The 17192-nt window shown below is 45.5% G+C and overlaps 1 non-coding gene across 1 annotated transcript; it reads left to right on the top strand.

Moving 5' to 3' along the window:
• Positions 1 to 13935: 13935 nt before the first annotated feature.
• On the top strand, positions 13936 to 14009 carry TRNAN-GUU (transfer RNA asparagine (anticodon GUU)). Its single transcript has one exon. It is a non-coding gene; the product is annotated as a tRNA-Asn (tRNA).
• The last annotated feature ends 3183 nt before the right edge of the window (positions 14010 to 17192 follow it).

Below are 17192 nucleotides of genomic sequence, written 5' to 3'. Positions count from 1 at the left end.
AAGAGATTGGCCCCGCCCCCTTTTGCCTCACGTGATCTCATTCCTTTAGGGTGTTTGCAAAGGGGCTGAGGTGCAAGGGGGGGAGACAAAAACTGAGATTCGTCCCCCCCCTCAGGCATCCGCCCCCCGGAGCATCCTGACAATACAGAACCAGCAGCATCCGCCGGCGCAAACCCCTGCCCAGGGACCCAACCGCAGCTACGAAACATGAGGTTCCAGTCGGAACAAAAGCAGCTCCGCTCTTCCCTCCATGGGGGGAGAAAAAAAAGAGGGGCAGGGGGCTGGCAATCAGTGGGACTCATAAGCGGGAAGAAATCGGTGGGAGGGAAGGGTCGATGAGGAGACCCGGCCCTTCTGCTCCCAGATTTTGCCGTTCATGTCTGGGGAAGGTGAAAAAAAAATAGCAGATGATCCAATGTCGTAGCAAGTTATATTCTGTTTCGTTACAGTCTCGAAGCAAACGATTTTTTTTCTTTCTTCTTTTTTTTTTTTGCACCAGGAAAAATATCTGCGTTTGTGTATATATATTTCTCCCCCTCGCTCTCCGTTTTGTATCCATTTACAGACCAGCCAGGCATTGCTTTAAATCCATGAAGAGAAATGGATTTAAAAGGCGCTGACATATCCTAGAAGGCAGAGCCACGGGGATATTCCAGATTGTCCAGTTCTGCACACACACACACACGTCTTTATCCTCCCTCCCACACGAGTGTTGCGGTCTCTCTTAAAACAAAAATCAAGGCTCACAAATAAAAAGAATCAAATCAAATGAGACAATTTGAGGGATTTGTTGTGAAAGGAGGTGGCTTTATTCCCACCACGCACACACCCGCCCCCGAACATTTTGATTCAAACCCAACGCATTAAGTTCCAAGCACAAAGCCCCGCTGTCGACAACTTGGCGTGATTTCTCTGGAGACTATCTCCGCTGGAGTTTGGGAACGTCCAGCCTTCAGAGACAAATAACCCGTCTCCTTCTCTGCTTTTGTTTTTAAATCACAGAGGCAGGACTTCAGATTTTCTCCCCCCGCCGCCCCGTGCCCCTTTTCACTGCCCCTTTATAATTCTCACTAGCACGCTGACCATCCCTGTGTTAGATACCAGATTTTCAAATATTCCCACTCGCTTCGGTTTGTTAGATCTGCCTCGTGGTGGGTTTTCTAAAGACCTCTCCTCTTCCTTTCATTTCGTCCTTTGCCGAAGGGGGCGAGGGGGAGCGAGTGACCCAAGGGGAAGCAGGACTTCGACCTGCCTTGTCAATTTCATTCCCACCACTCCTTGCGCCTCAAACCGTCAGGGTCTAGCCTTGTTCTGTGCCTCGTGTCTTCATTGACAGGAGAGCAAAGTGACTGTACGTGTGCTGAGGGTTTAAAGTAAGGCGCGAGGCGAAGGGCAGAACCGAATCAAGCTCCAGAAATACGCACACTCCCAAAGATGTAGACACATAACACGTGTTGGCCATACGCATTTAAACCCGCAAACATTAAGTGCCTGTGAAGACCAGGATACCCCCTTTCAGCCTATCGTCTTGTTACATTTTTAAGGGATTCCCACTGCATCAAAAAGTGTCACTTGCCCCTGTTTACCTGCTCTAGATTTCCCATGGTTATCTGCCGCTCCCCGGCAGTGGCTCCTGTGCTGTCAGGTGGGCTGTTTGGTTTTCGATCTGAAACCAGAAGGCATCATCGGTTTCTATTCTGCAGCTGTAATCAGCGGAAGTTTGGTGTGAGGAGGCGCCAAACGCTGGCTAAGTGTATTTCTGGGCCTTGTGGTAACTGTATCTTGCCTCTTAAAACCTCAAAAGTTCTCTCTGGTGTTCCTTTTTTTTTTTTTTCATTTGGGCAGCCAGGTTTTCTGTTGCTATGTTGATCGAGTCTCTTCTGCACTTCAAGGTGCTCTCAGGCGGGAGAAGACTTTAAAAAAAGAAACGCAGCCAAAAGAGGGGGAAAAAAGTGGGAGGAAGGAAAAATTGAGTATATTTCCAAGAGGCAATGGGGAGTATATTTCCAAGAGGCAATGAAGCCACACGCATGAACTGATTGCAATCAGCAGGGACTTCTTTTGCCTAAGTGGACACTGCCCAAAAGCAAAAATTCAGAAAATAAAGTCTAAACCCCCACCCCAAAACTCTTCTCCCCTCGACTCCTAAAAAAAAAAAAGAAGAAATGGACACGAGTTCATTTTAACGTTTTACGAGCCGGAAAGTTTTTGTTGGCAAAGTTAGAACGACACTTCCCGATTGATTGCAGAATCTAGCACCACAATCTAGCATTGTGTCCTTTTCCTGAACATATTCTGGACCAGAAAGTACTTCGGAATAAAAACTCATATTTTTTTAATTAAGGTCAGTTCCATAACAAAGGATTTTTTTTCTGGTTGGTCAAACCCACCAGATTAGTAACTTGCATAGAATTATACATTTGTTGCTAACTCTTTAACAAGCTTTATAATCTAAAAGTAACTGGTTCACATCTATTTTATTTTATTCTCTCATGGTTTTACTTATGACGGAGAGAAATAATATGCTGAGGCAACAATTATCTCAAAACAGTATCTAACCTACTTTAGCCCACAGTTTCTACTTTCTTTATCTTGAAAAGGGGGAAAATATAATTCATTTGTCAAATTAGCCCCGGTACAAATAATCATGGCACGGCACCTCATCAGTGGGATGGATTTTTTTTAGGATCTTTGTAAGGGGATTTACATATTGACGTCATAGGCGTTTAGGGAGGGGAAGAGGCAGCTAGTGCCAGCGTCAATATGACATTTTAATAAGCAGGCTAAATGGAAATCTATTGTGATCAGACCTCTGTGTCAGATCCGTAGTATACACTGTTCATTCCTCTTATTTTATATGTGAAACTTATCATTGGTTTGCAGGTCTGTCGTTAGATTCAATGGTGTTATCTTTTAAGCTCTGATGGGTGACCTAAAGGAAAGGTGCTTTTTTCCCTCTCCTCAGTTTTCTCTTGCATTTGTCTAACTAATGAGACCCACAAGCCAATGCATTTCTCTCTCGCCCTTTACATATCTCTATGTGCAGCTCACTATAGAAGAGAACACTTTTTTGGTCACAGGACCGCAGAAAGTTAGCGGATTTCCCCCCCCCCCCAAATAAACAAAGACACGGTAGGTTATTTTTTAGCATTAATCTGTTGTGGGATTGAAAAAAACAACAACAAGGTACGCAACAACCCGGCGTCTGCTGTAAGCACCTTTTATTACTGTCATTAGTATGGGGGGGGGAGAGGAAAATCATGTTCGTCTCTAGGGGTTGCCAGAATAGAAACGTGCGGAGAAAGATACAGATCTCGTCATGTTCACTTTATCGGCTGTGTCTAACAGCCGCTTCCCCAGGCGCACACCCCTGCTCTGCTGGCACACGCGCCCTCGACTTTGAAATCTGTGCTGGTTTCATTACCGGGCTACTGGGACCCTGCAAATACCACCCCACCACGCCTTGAGATCACTCAGCCACTGGGCTTGCCTGCCACGTGCGTTGTCCACGTGCAAGCGGCTTGGTGCACCCACCTGACCTGCATGCAAAGCAGCCCCTGGGTTACAATTTAAAGCCACAGGCGCTACCGCGGATATTCGCTCTCTCGGAACAGACCGAGTTGTAACTTTGGATCGTGCACCCTTGAGTCCACGGACACACATTACACAACGCGCTCTCTCCACACACACACACACACACACACACAGACACGCAGGCTGCTTGTTGGCGCTACGCGCTGGAGATAGAAAAGCGAGACAATAAAACCCTGTGTGATTTATTGTTCACAGCCTGCCCGGGCTACAGAAAACTGCTTCCTTTTGCCTAGCTGGGTGGTTCCCCGAGAGCTCTGGCCAAAGCTGTGTCTGGTTTTTATTAATTATTATTATTATTATTATTATTATTATGTGTAGACCTGAGGCTCTGGGTCTTCCTCAGCAGTTGTTGCCTGTCTGGGCTCATCCCTCCATGCCCATCGATGGCTGGTGGGGAAATGGAGGAGGCTCTGGGAGGTTTTAGCCGAATCAGCTCTTGAGTCCAGGGAAATAGCCGGTGTGTGGTGGAGTCACGCGTGTGTATCGGGGAGAGGGTTGTAATTCGGAGGCTCCGTGGGATTCAGTGGGGCTCCGCTTACAATGAAATACCTTGATTGGCCATTATCTCAATTAGCAGCCCCGCCACAATTAGCAAAACATAACACGGTATTTAATCCGGCTTCAGAGTGCTCGGTTCCTCACAAGCACAGACTGCGGTGGTTGTTTGGTGTTCGGGTGAGGGGTCCCCGCTGGGGAGGGGAACCGAATAGAAATCGGTTCCAAGGAAAGATCCAGAAACGGCTCAAGAAGGAAAGCAGGCTCTGCAGTCGGTGTCCATCTCCTTAGTCTGGGGGAGGCGCTAGGCTTGGGGCAGACCCATCCCCAAGAGACCCGAATTTCCCTGCACTTGTTGCAGTTTGATTTCAAACAACACAGTTTTTAGGACGGGGCAGTAGGTACCTCACGTGCTGCACAGGGAGACAAATTCTCAGCTAGTGTAAACGGGCGTAACATTTTTTTTCTTACCCGCTGAGGATCCAACCAAAGGTTGCTTTGTATGTTTGTAGTGAATCTCTCTCTCTCTCTCTCTCTCCACCCGCATCTATCTTTCTTTCCTAACATTGCTAAATGGATTAATTTCCCCTCATGTGGGAACTGTCTGTTCTCGCTCTCTCCCATAGATTAAATTGCATCCACACAGTATAAATCACTGGGAATAAAATATCTTTTCGAAGGGAGATTTGTAAGCGGGTTGCGTTCAGACTGCACCAGCCCCAGTCAGAGGCAGCAGACTCCCACATCTGCCCGTTCCCCTCCTGCTCTCTGGGGTGCTGTGCGCCCAGAATCCTGGAGGCATTGGTCAACAACGCGAGTCGTTTTTTAAATAGTTTGCTAATTTCTTAACTCCATCCATACTTTGGAGAGGTGCTAAGATCCCCAGATGTCTCATCTCCGCCCCCACTTCCCTCGCCATACACAGAGACCCTGGGCACAGGAAAGAAGCCAAGAACTAAGGTTTTAGTCTCGGTTCTGCTGGCCAAGTCATTTCTCCTCAGTTTGAGGAGCTGGTGCCCTGAGATGGGAAGCTGCACGTAAAGCGACTCTGCGAAGTCTTCTTCCAGGGAGAGGTGCCGGGATGGGATGCATGGGGGGAGGGAGTGGGGGAGAGAGAGAGAGAGATCTGCAAAAGGCATTTGGCCAGATCCTGGGAGATATGAAAGTCCGAGAAGAGAAGCAGGAGCAGCGGGACAAAGTGGTGGTTGGTTGCCGCAACCCTGAACTTTCCACTGAGACAAACCTGCCAGTGCCTTCCCTTGAGAACCTCAGCGGGTGAGAACAAGGGGGCGGGGCCCAGAGAGTTTGTATGAAATAAACAAATTCAATGAAATAAACAAGCAAGGAAACAAACATCAAAACATCTTAGCTAGGTGACAGCTGTTTTCCCCCTCTGCTGTCACTCGGAAAACAGGGGTCGGAGGCTGGTCGGAGGGAGCGGGGAGTCAGAGGAGAGATGGGGTGGCTAACGATACTGTTTTCCCTTGTTGCCTCTATGAATATTTCATAGAGCAGAGCTGTATCTGGATGTACACAAACCTGTGTCCATCATATATAAATATACAGGCTTTATCCCACAGTCGTGAACATACCACGCACGCACATTCCTTACCTCTTGCTAAAGCGACTTAAGTATCAACTCCCCAATTTATAGGCAATGGTTTGTTTTTTTCTTTCTTTACCGACCTAGTTAAACCGGTTAGATGATAGTTCTAAACCAGGGTACACGTGGGGACAGGAAACACATCACAACGCTGTCGCCCCATAATGTTGTTTAAGGGCATCCTGCTTTAATGACAGGGCTGTTCGGAAACAGATTCCTGTACAGCTCAGCATGGAGCAGTTTGAGTTAAAGCTCTGCCTAGGATCCTTGCCGATACACGGTCTTTGGAGTCTACTTTCTGGGTGGTGTGATACTTTTTTAAAAGATCCTAAAGCTTATGCTCAAATGAATGTGTTAGTCTCTAAAGTGCCACGAGTCCTCTTGTTCTTTTTTCCTTGAGAACAGATATTTCCCTGTGCAGACCGGATGTATAACACACACACAAGTTCTACCCAGCCCCGTCTGATTTTGGTTCAAGCCCACAGTACAGATTCGCCCACAATGCACCTGGGCTCAGCCTGCCAACATCAAGAAAATCAGCGAGACAGACGGAAAACCCCAGACTCAGCCAAAAGCTGGCTGGCTTTGCGTGGGGGACATGACATGAACACGGGGAGGGTGGCGTCACAGATAATCCTGAGCCCTCTCCACGTGGCCTCTGGGCACGATGCTCCACTTCTCATGTTCTAGTTATTTTAGGGCACCAGCTGCTTGTTCAGGAGGCAAATCGAAATCAAGCAATCGCCCAATGTGCATATGTCCGGGCCAGATCCTGCTCGCATTGAAGTAAATGACAAAACCCTCGTTGGCTTCAATGAGTGCACGATCGGGGCCCTCTTTCTTATGGACCCATGGCTCCAAACGGGAAATGAAAACCTTCTCATCTTCCGAACCCAATGGGGTGTTATACTAGTTGCTTGGGAGAGTGTCCCCCTGGCAGGGTTCACCATTTGGCAAGGTTACGAAACCCTGATGACTCTTTTAAAAAGTCCTACGGAAAACACAGAGATAAAATGAAAAACAAGGGTTTCCTGATCTGGTGACAGAAATCTTTAAAATCTCTCTCTCTCTCTCTCTCACACACACACGCACACAAACACACACCTGTCTCTCTCCGTTACACACACAGCCACATGCAGTCGCAAGGTCAGATCTCAAAGTCATTGGCACCTGCAGGTGGCCTGCTGCGAAATGGATTAAGGATCCATTCAAGCCAGTCCTTCCTCCTGAGAGGCTGGTAGGGTCCCACTCAGTTGCCAACTCGACATTTTTGGTGGCTTCTGGCAAGTCGGTCTCATCGATCTATTCCCATCACTGCAAACTGGCAGAGACAACCTGGAAGGAAAGTCACCCACCCAGCCAGTCTCCTTGTTAATGCTCTCCTCCAGCTTCTGAATAGCCATCATCTTTCAGGAAGCTGAGGGGTGTGGGTGTGATCTCATCTAATCCAGTTTGATGGACAAATAGATAGAACTAGACAATGATATAAACACGTTTCATACACGTGTGTTTATATATAATCATCTCATTATACCTATGCACGTATCAAAGTTTACAGATGGATCTTCAAGCTTCCTTGGCTGCTTTCATTGATGCTGGTATATCTTATATATGGTACGTTGTATCTAGCACATTATTATATACACACATATATAGAAAGGGAGTGTGTGTGTGTGTGTTTCTGTGTCTGTACCCACATATACATCATAACTATCCATTTATCTATGCACACACAAGTTAAATATATTGTTTCATGTAATCTGAGCTAGCTTTCTGTATAGACAGGTATAGAGCTAGATAATGTTATATATACAGATACAAAAACTTGTGTGTGTATTTAGATAAATGTGGCATGTGATGTGTGTATATATGGTATGCACATGATATATAGAAAGGGTGAGTGTATATACATCATACATATTTATCTGTACACATATATCATATCTATCTATACACACCACGTATATGTATCTGTGTACGCAACATTATCTAGCTCTATATCTGTCTACACAGAAAGCAAGCTCAGATTACATGAGACACAACTATATTTATAAGGTCCACGTACACACATCTTTGTGTATTTATGTTCATAATTGTTTTCCAATCCAGTCTAGCTAGATGGACAAATAGCTACAATTAGACAATTACATGAATACATGTTACAACATGTCTGCTTGTCTATAATCATCTCGCTATACCTATGCACACACAAATGTTTGCAGGTGGATCGTCAAGATTCTCAGTTGCTTTCATTGATGTCTACAATATATAGTACCTTATTGTATACACACATATATAGAAAAGGAACGTGTGTGTACATCACATGTATGTATTTATCTATCAAACAGATATTTATCTAAGTACACACACATCAAGTTTATGTATCTGTGTATATAACATTATCTAGCTATTTATTTGTCTATACAGAAAGCTAGCTCAGATTACGAGACACAATATATTTAACACATCTTTTTGTATCTATTTGCATCATTTTTGCCTATCTCCCCCCTCCCACCAAACTAATTCCTGTTGTGGCTCCGTCACTCACTAAAAAACATCATAAATTAGCAGAACTGCTTTTTGTTCGGTTCCCTAATCTCTCTGCCCAGCACTCCCCTATTTGCTGGCAAAATGCGCATTCAAACGCAGAAGCCCATTGGCTGAATTTAGATCGCTGATGCAGCCTTCCACCCAATCAGGGTCCAAGAGCCGGCACCTCTTGAACCGGCGCTTCCTCTTACTAAATATGGCTCTGTTTTTGTAAGGCGAGTGGCTGCTGCTTCTCTGCTTTGTTCCTCACTCCTGCTGCCTGCTGGCTGAAAAGGAAGAACGTGTGAATTTAAAAAACAGCCCATTAAGGTGGATAGTAAGAGGCGAGTATATTTGATCTCTCTCTTAATTTGGGAGGGAAACAACAAGGCCAATGCATGAAGAATTAATGTCTTCGATGCTTCAGCTATCAGAAGCAAGAGAAACCACCAAAGATCCTTCCTCAGACTTCCCACCGAGTCTCAAAGAGTCCAGTACCATCAAGGGGTCTCATTCATGAGCTTTGAGGAGACTTTCTGAATGGGGCGTGTGATGGGAGGAGTGGGGGGTATGGTGGTGTGTTGTGTGGGATTTTGCGTGTGTGTTTGTGTTTCAGTGTTCTGTGTGTATATTTCTGTGTCTGCGTGAGATGTTTTGTGTACGTTTGGGCGTGTGTTTTATGGGCTGTCTATCAGAGTCGATGATTTGTGTGCGTTGATGTTTGATGTGCGTGTGTGTCCTTGTGAGTGTGCGCATTCAATTGTTCAAGGTTCTCGCAGGAATTAGTTTTCAAGGATTGTCTCGAAAATATTTGCCATACGGTCTCCAGGATGAGCATCGGGCCATTTCTTTCATATCCTGTTTACCACAAGGAGGAGGACAATATGCCAATTTCTCTGAGACAGATTCTTCCAGCTTTCCTTACAGTGCTCCGGAATGACACTGGTGTGAGAGAAGACAAGATTTGGATTTGCCCCTAGTCTGATCTGCGGAAAGAGGACTACTAACACCGTGGCAACAAACACTAGAATTGAAATCCTGACCCACTGAAGTCAGTGGGAGATTTTCCCACTTACTTAACCGGTCCAAGGATTTCACTCAACCTGGAGGGATGTATGTAAATAACAGAGATCTGGTTCCTCATAGGAGCAAGAGATCATTCACCTTGTCCCATCTCCCTCTTGTATCTACAAATAATTATTCTGTCAAACTCAATTTTAAATAAACCTTTGTTATTTGCATCTATATCGCACTTCCCGTTCTGTATGGGGAAAAATCATGCATTCTGTATACTTCCTTAATCGTGTGTATGTGTGTTTAATTGGAAAAATATTTAAATGTATTTATATCGCCTCCCTGATCTCCCTCTGGCCGCTCCCTCTGGATAGAAGAGAATCTACTTGATAAATAAAAAGGCTCTTAATTGTGTTTAATTAGGGGCTTCATTTCTCAGTTCATATCCAGGCAAAATTCCGCGGGAGTTTTTCTCTGAATCAGGATTTCAGGATCGGGCCCGTAATATGTTTCAGTCAGTATGGCATCTGGGTAAGGTTCCAGGAGCAGGCGAATTGAAAGAGAAAGAAATCCGTATATAAGAAAGCAACGGGGTCAAAATTACTCTAAATAGGCAGCAACATACTCAGGAAATAAAGCCCAGACGAAAAAATGAATCTGTCATCTCGGGTTATTGCAGCCTGTCTCCCAGACAGAATGAGTTACCCAGGTAGACAGATAGGTGTGTGTGTGTCTGCTCTGAGCACATAAACACGTTTTCTACATACTATCTAAAGCCCCGATTCTGCAAACCTTTACGCACGTGCTGAAGTTTACCGCTGCGAGTAAAGTTAAGCACGTGCGTAAGTGTGCAAACATGGATCAGAGCCTAAATCCCATGTGCCAATCCCATTCTGCAATCAGGATCCATACTAAAGGCACCAGGAGAATTCAAAAGTAGCACAATGGAGGTACACTCATTGCTTTCTGCTTTTTTTATATGTATTTTTTAATTTCACCCTCGCTCTGAAATAAAAAATAGGCTGAGGAATAACTAAGCGCGGGCGCAGGCAAAGCGCATTTGATAGGAAACACGACATTCGTCTCGAGGCCATGGGGCTGTTCATTCTTCTTGGGCCCTGGTCGAATGGGAAACGGATGCTCTGCAGGAGCCTCCTGCTAGGAAAATATACAGAGAAATTCTAAAGGGTGAATCAAAGATTGCTTTGTACGTGCGCACACTGTGTGCCTCGCAAGCCCTGCATGCCCACAGACATGGACATATTTGTTATGGAGTCTATCTAGTCCGCTGCGGATACTTGCATAGACCCGTGGATGGAAGGATAGATCGATCTAAAACTGATATTGGCCCTGAGCTCCTGAGTGCAAATAAAATACTGTAACTCAAATTAGTATGAATTAGATGAACCAAAGAACGGTAGTTTGTGTTGCTTGGTTCACACCCCTCCCCCGTGTAATTTGCATCTAGAGAACACAGGAGTTGTTGCTAATCTTAATCAGATCTTAACCTTAATTAACGTTTAATAGATCGCTATAGATATAAGGACATGTAAAACAGATCTTCAGTCAAATAATCACCTCTCTGTGCGTGTTAAGAACTTAGCTGGGAGTATAGAAATAATGAATATTTTTTCTCCTTCTATATATGTGTGTTTGTATATATGTGGTAATATAAGTATCTACCTACAGACACATCTCTGTCGGTCTGTCTAGCTATCTGTAGCTATGCATACATGTGATATTTATGTGTGTGTGGACTGAGAGTGGATAAGATTGATTATGATAGATCAACAGCAATCTCTGTACTGGAAATGTTAGCAACTATTTTTAAACAAACTTATTAACAACTCGTCTCCAGGCGACTTGGAGTTCTTAAACTAGGGTGCAATTATGCATCTCTGTGCAATGGTCTGCTCAGAAACTGTCCGATGGAGCCATGAAAATCAAGCAGCCTTCATCTGACAGGTAACCGTCCCTGTGCAGGGTTCTGAGATATTGAAAGCAAAGGGATTTTTCCTTTGACTTCAGTGGGAACAGGCTTTAAGCAGCAAACGTGCATTTGAATTGCCTCTAACTCTACTCAATCGTCCCATGGTAAGAAAAAAAAAATAAAACTTGCAGAATGGCAATGAGGAGAAGCGCGGGGCTGTGGGGTTACTTCCACAGGGATAGTCAATGATGTGCCGTGTATTTGCACTGGTTTGATAAGGAGCAGGGGTGAGATGTGTGCTTATGCTAATACATAACAACAAAAGGTGGTTTCTATTCAGTGCGTTGAAATGTCACACCTACCCTGCAGACGTGAAATATGCCCAGGGAGGTGAATGCCCTGCACTGTGTAACTGGAGAGTGACCCCCCGTTTAAATAGGAAAATCAGAGGACTCTAGAATTAACCGAATTAACCACCAGGCCAGTCCTTTGTCTTGCAAAGGAGCAGAGCTTGATTAAAAATCACACAAACTGGCCCATCCTCAGGTATGTCCCAATAGGACTGAGGGTATCTAGTTGTTCCAGGAATGAGGTTAGATGGACAAGAGTGTTGTTATGTCTAATTGAATGTGTGTAAGGGGAATCAACGCAGATCAAAACAAATCTTGCTTTTTCTTATTTACAAATCGAATCCCCCCCTCCCCCGGGTGCCAGCCGTACGAACCCAAACGGCAGCGGCTTTCTGAGACCGCATCTCTGTTATCTTGACCCAATTTGCGGAATAATTCCATGCCTCAGTTTCCCCTCTCAGCCTACTTCCCCGTCTCAAAGGAAGCGCTGTGAGGCTTAGCCAATTAATCCTTACCAGGAGCTTTGAGGATGAAAAGTGTCATATTAGTGTTGAGAATGAGTAGGTATTTTTTAAAATATTTATTCATTTTTCTGTTCTGAGCTCCAGTTTGCAGAGGGTCACAACAAGTAATTCTGGATTTAGTAGAAGTCTACAACCCAGAACCACAATTTTTTTTTTGTACACAGTATGGAGAAAACTAGTAGAGTATCTGACAGGTTTCAGACTGGTTTGCTCCCTCTTTCACAACGGAATTTGGTGGCCCATTACATCGTAATTTGCCATTGATTTTATTTAAAGGGCTGTAGCCTGCAGGACAGAGTCCAGAGTCCTATTTTTTCAAGTTCTCATCACCCACCGTTGAGGGGTCAGATTTTCAAAGCAGCTCAACTCTTACTTAGGGCCTGATTCTCAACAGCCTTCAGGCCGCAATGAACTGAGCTCTTCAAAAACGGGTGCTTAAACAACAACTGAGCTCTTCTGAAAATCAGGTCCCATGGAATTAGCTCTTTTTACTTACAAAACATCAGTGAGCTCTGTTTCAAGGACGCTTCTCTCCTGAAGCGCCTGCTTTGATGTGCTCACTAATATTTTAACACCGAGGACAAGCCAAGATCCCAAATCATCCTGCCTCAAGCTTCTTTGGAGAACATCTACCTAGAGCTTTTATAAAAGGGTTAGTGCACGCCCCTTTCCTCCTGCAACGCTGGACTATTTGTAAAGCAACCTAATTACAATCGATTGATTGATTTTAACCCAGAAGGCAATCGTAAAGGCATTGGTTGGCTGCCTGCTTCCTCAGTTTGCCCATACTCCTGTGCTCTACTGTATGCAACAGCCTGCGGGTTTGGACTGGACCGGAGAAAGCTGGGTAGGATATTGTAGGGGCCCATCCTGTGTTAAACGATCTTATCGACTGTCTCCACATGGGTTTTTATCAAGCCCCCTCTTTTTAAGCAGAGCTCCTTCTCTGACTTCAGTGGGGAGTTCTTTCCTGTTAATCAGTGACACGACACAGTGGCGTGATTCTGGGCTTTGCTAATGCCTGCCGAGGTAACACAGACAAACTGCAATCGAGGGTTCTGTCCGAAACCAACATTGTCACTCAGCTCGAGTCGTGAAAGGGCAGAATCCCAGCCAAAGGCTGAGCTCTCTTCCAGGAAAGTGACGAGAGAGATTTCTGGGGTATCAATGAGAGGGTGTTTAGCAAGACCTTTCGGAGATGCCCAGGCCAGCAGCATATGCCACTGAAACGCTGCCTCAATCTCGGTAGGAATCTGTCTCGTAAAACATCTACCCTGTGTTTTGTTTCTTTCCCCCTGGAACAGTGCAGCCATGGAAGGGGCGACAGCACCCTGACAATGACCATGTGACGGGAAGGGTGACAGCTGCACCCATGAAAACTGCCGAATACTTCTGCTAAAAATCTCTCCTCCCCCTGCCAATCTTTCAGGGCGGAGAATGACACCCCTGCTGGAAATGTGCAGGGGGACACACAGCACACCCACGCCCTGTCGGGGACAGGAGCCTTGCTCCCAACACACGTTTCTCGAGATTCAGGAGAATCTTCCCTACCCTCGGCTGCTAAATCCTAGTCTCCCTTGCGTCTAAGGAGCAGAAGGAAACTGGCTTATTAGATGCCTAGGCAAGGTCACAAGGGGCAAGCCACCTGGGGCGCTGCACATTCCTGCTCGCCCCTTCTCCCGGGCTGCACCGTCTGCGCATCGGGAGTCCAGCTGATCAAGGCTATTTCCCGACCCCCCCGGTTCTGCTTGGTTTTGCTCGCCCGCCTTCTTTGCTTAGCTTTGCAAGCAGCTGGTGTCCCTCGCGCACCTCTCCTGGCTCCCTCCTGCCCCCAGTGGCCAGCGGCAGAGTTGTTATGACTTGACTCTACTGGCCGCCAAACTCGCTGCCGTCCCGGTCTCTGTGGCGCAATCGGTTAGCGCGTTCGGCTGTTAACCGAAAGGTTGGTGGTTCGAGCCCACCCAGGGACGCGGGGAGGAAGTTGCTATTTTACAGTCTTAGCTCCCATTTGGGGGTTGATTTTATTTGCGTTGCATTGAAAGGACGCGGAGTAAGGACCCGCGTTTGCGAACCGGACTTGTCCTGCAATCAGATACACAGCCAGAGAGAGTAGGGAGTGTGGGGAGGTGAGTGAGTTCAAGGTATCCCTTGTGTAATAGGTTGGGGACAGAATGTCCCAGTCATTCAGATCCGGATTCTCCAAGGCATTTGGGCGGAAATCAATGGGAAGGTAGGGGGCTAGAGATCTGAGCCCCAAAAGCTCTAAGGAGGAGAATGAATGCAAGCCTCAGAGGAAGCTGGTGTGTGCAGAGAGTTTCTCCATGGCATTGGGTGGCCACAGCTGGTTTTCTTTTAGCTGCCCCCCATACTCCTAGGAAAAGAGGGGAGCTGGAGAGTTCTGGCCAGCAATTAGCCCCAGGTGACTCTGGTTGGTATTAATAGCGCTTCCTGTGAGTATCAATGCCTCACATGGGTGCTCCTTTCTTAAGAGAGAAGGGAAGGAAAGGCTGCCACAGAGATTAGCCTTGCTCTTCAGGTTCCTTTTACCCCATCCAACCATCCTGAATTTATGATTCCCCCCTCCCCCACCAGGAAATAACAAAATTGGGGGTGGGGACTTCACCAAAAAATCTGACTGCAATTGCTTTCAGGCCTGCCTAGGAGGGAAGGGTAGGACCAGCTAGGAGAGAGGGGTTAGGGCTCAGATCCACAAAGCTATTTAGGCTCTTAACTTTGAAATCAGTGGAAGAGAGGTGCCTAAAGACTTTTTTGAATCTGGGCCTAAATTTGCCAAAATCCAGTCAGGGGCAGATGTTCTAATGAGCTCAGCTCCCATTTAGAGCCAATCCCACCAGCTTTTACACCTGTGCTTTGCTATAATGTCAGCAGGTCTGCGGCTGGGATTAAAGCGGAGCGTGTGCACCACATTGGGCCTGGGGAAGGCCCACAGCAGTGAATAGGATTGTGCAGGTGGGTAGTGTTACACACATCCTGAAGTGTTTGCAGCACTGAGAGCTGAGCTCTTTGGAAAATCTGACCCTGGTTGCAGGCATTGAGTGCTTGGAAATCTGGCCTCTGGAGACCATTTAGCATGTAATACAAACATGTGGTTCCCTCAAAATAAGCATCTCCATCTGCAAAGAAGAAAATATGAGTGGCAGGATATTAAAAAAAATGATCAGAGACCTGAAAGCAAAAACTATTTTTAATAAAAGAACAAGGAGCAGAGGGTACAGAACTTCCAACCTTCAGTGTCCTATTTTGAAAACATCTTTTTTCCCCCCTAAAGCCTGCTTAAAACAAACCAACCTCTGCTTCACCTGATTTGTTTTTTTACTATTGAAACTAATAGGGCAAGATTTGTGTTTTAATTAAGGCCCTGACATACAGCAATGTCCTTTCAGGGGGAATCTCTGTTGTTTTGGAAGAAGGAAGAGAGAAATCTATTCAAAATCCAAAACTAATATTTCAAAGTAAGAAGGCATAATTCATTCTATTGTCAGAATTAGTGAGTGAAATTCTGTGTTACTCAAGATGTCAGACTAGATTATCAGAATGGTCCCTTCTGACTTCAGGTTCTATGAAATATTGTTCACAAAGCAAAGAGAAAAGCAACTCCCCAGGAAGAGAATCACAATTTCTGTTTATTTCTTCAGTTTACAGCATGGAATATTTCCCTACAGAGAGGCCCAGTAATATGCAAAAGGAAGGAACAATGGGCCTGCTTAAATCTGGCTTTACAAAATATTTCCATCTAGCTGCTTCTGTGTTTAATGCTTTTCCTCTTCTCAGTGAACTGCATTAAGGTATGGGATTTCCTCCCAGTCCCAGATACACTGTGGCCTTTAGATTATAGTCTGGGAGCTACACTTTAAAGTGGGAAACACTTTATATACCTGCTTTGAAAAGAAAAGAAAAGAAAAGAAAAGATGTGGGGGGGCCTGTCCCTTTAAGAGAGTTGTCCCTTTCAGCAGTGTGAACATAAACAGGCCTGAAGTTTTCATTTAAATCAAGCTGCCTAATCTGTTGTGCATTTTGAGGTAGTTTTATACATATGGATCCTTTTCCGTTTGGCACAACATCACTCCTCTATATTAAACATTTAATCCTGTCCCCTACAGAACACTGGAGAACTGGGGGGAGGGGGGAGGATAAAGAAACCCAATACCCTTTAGAGAAGCAAATTTCTCTTTAACTTGTGCATTAAAAGAAATCCCGCAGCATCATTTACAAGGATTTTTTTTATCCCCTCTGTGGGCTGTGGCTCATTGTTTTAAAATGCTTATTATTGTGCATTTGTTTTCCAAGCAGTTTTTTCTTTTATTTTTTTTTAAGATAACTGTTTTCCCATGGCAGAGGCCTTCAGGCTTTCACATGGAAGGGGATTTTAACGCTTGGTTTTGAATGTGAGGGTTCCCATCCTGCAAATACTTGTCTGCCAGGATTACCCATGAAAGCTTATACCCAAATAAATCTGTTAGTCTTTAAGATGCCACCGGACTCCTTGTCGTTTTTGTGGATTCAGACTAACACGGCTGCCCCCTGACACTTGCCAGGATTCAGGAGCTTCCTTGTAGTAAATTTCAAAGCACATGCAGGGTTGTTTGCAGGATGGGGACCTAAGGTGACATTTGGAGTAATCACATACAAACAGAGAGAAGTCAAGGAAAGACAGAGAGAGAAAAGGAAAGAAATGGAAAAGAAAAGAGGAAGAAAATATGTAGAAAGGAAAGAAACAGAGGGGAGCAAGAGAAAAAAGAAAGGTGGATGTCCTGGAGAAGATCTTCATAGCCCCTAGGGACACAGTAATACACACATTCTGCCCATAGGTGATCTTGGTATAATCCCCAGCCCCCTGCATACCCTATGGGATAGATACCTTGTTGGCTCTATAGGGCTCTGTTGGAACAGAGATCATCTGAATTTCCGCTTTGTCCTCCCTGTTCTTGACCATCTCTCCCCCTGCCCCCCCCCCCCCACTGTTTCCATCATCCTTCCAGCCTCCTGTCTGCCCCTCAAGTCTCCCTTTCCCCTATCTACAGCTACTCAGCCTGCCAGTCCTTGCTCAGGCAAAACTCCCATTGAAATCCCCGGTGAGGGCAGGCGGCAGGATCGGGCCCTTAGACTTAGCTGCTATTTCTTAGGCTGTCCTT

The sequence above is a fragment of the Chelonoidis abingdonii genome, chromosome 21 (genome assembly GCF_003597395.2).
Source record: "Chelonoidis abingdonii isolate Lonesome George chromosome 21, CheloAbing_2.0, whole genome shotgun sequence".
Classification (NCBI taxonomy): domain Eukaryota; kingdom Metazoa; phylum Chordata; order Testudines; family Testudinidae; genus Chelonoidis; species Chelonoidis abingdonii.
The sequence above is the reverse complement of the archived record's forward strand: the minus strand, read 5'-3'. Positions and strand labels throughout refer to the sequence as shown.